This window comes from Maylandia zebra, linkage group LG2, assembly GCF_041146795.1.
Source record: "Maylandia zebra isolate NMK-2024a linkage group LG2, Mzebra_GT3a, whole genome shotgun sequence".
NCBI lineage: Eukaryota > Metazoa > Chordata > Actinopteri > Cichliformes > Cichlidae > Maylandia > Maylandia zebra.
This window is the reverse complement of record NC_135168.1, coordinates 21,387,103-21,392,354: the sequence shown is the minus strand read 5'-3', so window position 1 is coordinate 21,392,354 and position 5,252 is coordinate 21,387,103. Positions and strand designations below refer to the sequence as shown.

The 5,252-nt window shown below is 41.3% G+C and overlaps 1 long non-coding RNA gene across 1 annotated transcript; it reads left to right on the top strand.

The window, feature by feature from the left end:
* Nucleotides 1-1,102: 1,102 nt before the first annotated feature.
* On the top strand, nt 1,103-2,919 carry LOC143413661 (uncharacterized). The gene is made up of 3 exons (XR_013094278.1): nt 1,103-1,350; nt 1,479-1,552; nt 1,674-2,919. It is a non-coding gene; the product is annotated as an uncharacterized LOC143413661 (long non-coding RNA).
* Nucleotides 2,920-5,252: the final 2,333 nt, after the last annotated feature.

Below are 5,252 nucleotides of genomic sequence, written 5' to 3'. Positions count from 1 at the left end.
TGAAATTAATGACTTTCTGCTGCTGATGCTAGAGGGCCCCTCCCCGTCCTCCTCTCCTCAGCCTGCTGGTTTGGATGTCGGCTGCTTGTGTTGTCGCTGTGGTGTCCAGTGGCACCGCTGCTGCCGGGAGGAAGAGGGATGACCTGTTTCTTCAAGACAGGAAGGGCGGGAGGATCCCCGTGTCAAAACTTTGCAGCTGCTTTGAGAAGGCTCGAGTTTAGCAGGGTTTCCCTCCTTCCTTTTTTTCTTTAAATTATTCTGCCAGTCTGGTTCCTGACCTCGCTGAACCAAATGTGAGGCAAATGGTGAACAATCTTGAAATGAACCATTCCCAGGGAGTCAAATGCTGCTGCCTTATTGCTTACAGAGAAGATGACCTCTTAAAATCCAGTCTTAACCCAGTCTGTGGTTAGGACTGGATTTTAGCCATAAATTGGTAAATTTTTAGAAAATTAAGCATATTACTTTTTAAATTAAGTTTCTAATTGTGGCAGTAAATACTTTTTCTGTTGATAACAGGTTTTCCATTTAGATGGTTCAAATAAGTAAAAGGAGTTAATGAAGCTTTGCAAGCATAAATCACGCTGCCATGACATTTTTAAAGAGACAAAAGTCTTTCTCCTGCATCCGGCCCAAACCAGCCACATTTCTTCAGTCTGTTTCTAAAGGTACTGTCATGGACTTTAACCTGTAGAGTCTAAGATGGAGCTCTTGGGGCTTTTTTGGTTTCTTTGAGCATTGCTCAGAGTGGCTGGATATCCACTCAGGAAGACTAGCAGCTATCAGGAATGTTTTCCACTTGTCAGTAATCTCTGTCACTGCAGAAAGATGAGACTTCAGATTGTTTCGAATTGGCCTTTTAACCCATCATATATCCTCAAGATCATCGCTGATGTCTTTCCTCTTCCTGTGTTAACGCACACCTTGATGCTCCAGACCAGCAAACTGATAAAACCTCTGCTTTTGAAGGAGCTCACACTCACTAATTATCAATTAATCAGTGAATCTGATGATCAGCACCTGGCTGCTACGTGGTACAAATGCTGAGGTCATTTTTTTTTGTGTTTGTGTTCACACTTTCTCTGCCTCCCCACATGACTTCTTCACGGTCCACATCACTGTGACACAGAATCTATAGGAGCCACTTCAGCTCCAAACAACGATGAAATAATCACAGAAGAGCTTCAGTACTGGGCCGATCACAATGGATTCTTTAGAACGCAACACTTCTGATGGTGACTTTGACGTCTCTGTGAGATCCAAAACATCACAGTCTTCATGATAATCATGCAGAAAAGAGAAAAAAGCGAAGTTTAAGTGAAAAGCAAAAACTTATTTGGAGAAAAAAATGTAAATTGTTCTGGATATGTTTGATTTATTTATTTATTTATTTATTTATTTTTAAATTTCAAAAGCTAAAAAAAAAACAAACACTTTCTTAAATTGTGCTCCTCATTCATAATGTTTTTGTCTTTTAGCATTTTAGCTGGTTTAGAGTTTATAGGTACCAAAAACCATCAGAACCATTTAAAAACAAGGGATTGTCAAACTGGTAAGAGCTGAAAACACAGAATCGTTATTCTATTAAAACCTGAAGAGACCTACGGGTAAATCAAAGACATTTTTACACCATGATTCAAAAAAACAAGCTTAACGTGGGTTTTCTTTTGCAGAATAAGAAAGTGGCGTTGTTCTGGCCCGGTGATGCCAGGAGAAGGAGCGTGGGGTGTCCTCCTCCTGCTGTGACTCACAGGTGGAGAGATCGGAAGCAGCCAGCAAGCTGGATAGATTCTCCAGATTCTTTAAATTGGCAATTAGCTTTAATGAGTGCTTTAATTTTAATGAGAGGCTTCCAGATCTTAGTTCATTCATTCATTTCACGTGTGACACCACCACCACCACCCTGTTCACCCCGTCCCTCCCCCCAGCTGTAACATGAAGCCTGTTTGGAGATTGCTGACTAACAGTTCGCTGACCTTCCACCCAGTTGAACCTGATTTGTTCCACACAACCCTCCCCATCAGCTACTACCCTCTCTTTTTTAATTAATTTCTTTTATTTTATTTTTTCCCTCTGGCATGTCAGTCCATCTTATGTTAGTGAAGCTCTGATTTCGCTGCAGTCAGAAGCATCCGAGCCTTAACGATTTGCAGCCCACAGCTACAGCCCCAATTAGGTTAGATGTGGACGCAGAGAGGGATGGAGGGCACGAGCAAATGGAGAAGATGATTGGCCTGATGGTGGATGTTTGATATAAATTGTCTTAATGATTTTAATCCCTCAGAGTGCAGTGTGGACTCAGTCACAGAAATGAGCTGGAGCAGAAACCTGAGGGTTTATGAACACCACAGGCGGACCTGCAACATGAGGACATCACATCCAACAGAGTTTTACAACAAGTATCCTCAGCAGTAACAAAAACATTAATTACACATCATCTAGAGAAACTGGTCAGTGTAAAGCTTCTCTGTGATGCTGAAACACACTGAAAATGGCACTGAAGACAACGCTGTCACACACTGAGACAAAGGACTGTGCAGTTATTGGCCTCTTTTTTGGAAGTTTATTTAAAATTGTGCTGACTTGGTTCTGCTGCAGAGAAGAAAAACGTCCCGCCTACAAGATATTCCTGCTGTGAATCAGTTAGCAGAGCTGTGAGTCAAGTTATTCTCTAGTTCACTAGTGACATGCATGCTCAGTTTGTGATCTAGACATCTACCAACCTGCATTTATCATCAATCAGTGGACGTCTTCTGTTTGGTGCACCATTATCGGTCAGCTGTACCAAACCATCTTAAAGTGTATAAAGAAGATATGCAGTTTGTGTAATGTAGCTGAGGGGTTAATCAGGGTAGCATTGTTTCTGCTGATGGAAGCAATATTTCATTTTATTCAAATCTTTGTACAATTAATGCAAATCAAAAACATAAAACCTCTAAAATACTTTTTACTCTTTGTTTCCGACAAGAAAGGTGATTTATAGAGCCAATGTCTGTGCTTCAGCAAAGCCACGTCATTTAATTTGGACTTAATTAGGCTGTTTTGTCATTTAATTGGAAGGAGCTGTTGTCCAACGATATCAGGCTGACGATCTCCTCTAGAATTTAAAATAAATTTGTATTGATTTCAACAAAGTTTGGCTCGACAGTCTGAGTCTGCATCGACTGACCAAATGTGTCCAAGTTGGGTTTCCAAGTCTGGCTGCAGACCTCTGAATCACCACCAGCCTTTCCTACTTGTTCATTATACTCTTCGACGCTCTGCCCTCAGTTACGGAAACAACTGAGTCACTCAAAGCTTCAGGATTGTGATTGGAGGCATCATCTTCCAGTGCGTGAGCCAGAGGAACGTCTGGGAAAATGTAGCTACAGAAGTTGTTGTAAATCACCGTAAAACTAAGTTAACAGCAGCTTTGTGTTAACTGAAAGTGTCAGCGTTAGCGGGGGTCGATACATCAAAAGTCTGCTGGCCAGCCAGAGCAACATGACGGTGAACACAAACACCATGTCAGGCTGAAAAAATGATGTTAAACACATGCATATTTATTTAAGAACAAGCACCTGGTGAGCGCAGCTTAACAAACCCAGCCCAAATCAGAGTGTCAAACTGGATAAACTGCTTAAAGTCAGGTTTAGTTTTAAATCATGATAATTTCTTCATAATCTCTGGCTTATTTCTGAGTCCGTCTTTTGTCCCATCACCCCAACCCATGATGGCTGCCCTTCCCTGAGTCTGGATCTGCCTGTGTTTCTTTCTGTTAAAAAGGGTTCTTCCTTCCCACTCTCACCAAGCGCTTGCTCACACAGGGTTGTGTGGTTGTTGGGGTTTTCTCTGTTTACCTTAAAATATAAAGCACATTTACATGACTGTTTTGTGATTTGACATTAGTTCAATTCAGTTTTATTTGTTGCTGAGACTGCACACATCCTGCTCTTTACCAAGTAGCAACCTCTGGGGCGGAAAAATTAAACCAACCCACACAAAGACCTGCATTTCCTCTAACATCCACTAGAGGCTCCGGCAGTGAGTCAGTCCCAAGTAAAAATGTCCAACGTGACAGCAGAAACAAACATGTTTATTCCGTGATACAAAATCCTTTCTGGTCATCATGTATATGTTGTGATCTCCAGTCTTTCTCGGGCTTTTCAGTTTTGAAGTTTAGAGTTTACTCATCATTCTTTGGTTTGTTTGTTAGAATCTGCTTTACATTTTCTCACCAGTCTTAATGATTTCTTTGTTGTAGTCAATTGTTTGGGTTTGTTAGTATTTTGTACTTTCAGCTCCTGTTATGTTCACCTAGTGTTTGAATCCTATGGCTCGTACCTGCTGAGATGTTTAGTTCCTTCAGGGTTTCTCTTTCCCCTTCCTTTGCCTCGTCTAGCTTGCTGTCAGTCGTTTTCTTTGATTGTGCTCAGCTGTGTTTCTGCTTCCCTAAGTAGCCTCTGTGTGATGCTATAACCTTGTCTGAGTCATTGTCTTAGCATGTGCACATGCTCCTTGGCCTGCACTTTGGTCATTTTGCTTATGCCTTGCATTTTTTTTTTTTAACAAGTCATCTATTTTCATACAGGTGAGGTTTCGATTTAGAGTGTAGGCACTTTGACTGACAGCTGGGTGAAGACACAGGTGTCTGCACCTGCTAGCTGTCTGCTAGCCTTCACCTCAGCTAACTGGAGTCCCTAAACTGGACCTGGACCATTTGTAGTGCTGGTGTCTTTTGGAGCATTTGTATTGGACATTATCTGACCAATTATATGGCTGCTGTGAAGTTAACTGTACTAACATACTGTCTATTAAGTCTGAGCTCTAGTTTTTAACAGTGAAATTAAATAATTTTATTTGGGTGGTATCTGCTAGACTCTTCGCGTTAGCTGATAAATGTAGCACTGCACCCATGCCCCTCTACAGGGTAATCTTCCAAAAGGTCAGCGTGGTATGGCCAAAATATTAATATAATACAGTGTTGAGAAACTGGTGGACAACATCTTTTACATAGTCTATGGGCTTGAAACAAGAAAGCGACTTCCATGTGCAAATTTCCCTTTAGAAGCTGTTTTGTTGCTCGTGCACATAGCAGAATACTGTTGCTATAGAGACATCCGTCATAATTAATGTAGCTACTGGAAGTACTTGTTGGGTCTCTGTAAACATCGTTGTTCTGGCTTTAAACAACAAGCCGCCGTCTCTTTTGTTAACGCTTTCCTGTCAGGCTTTATTTGGATAAAATGTGCACAAAATGATGAACGAGATAA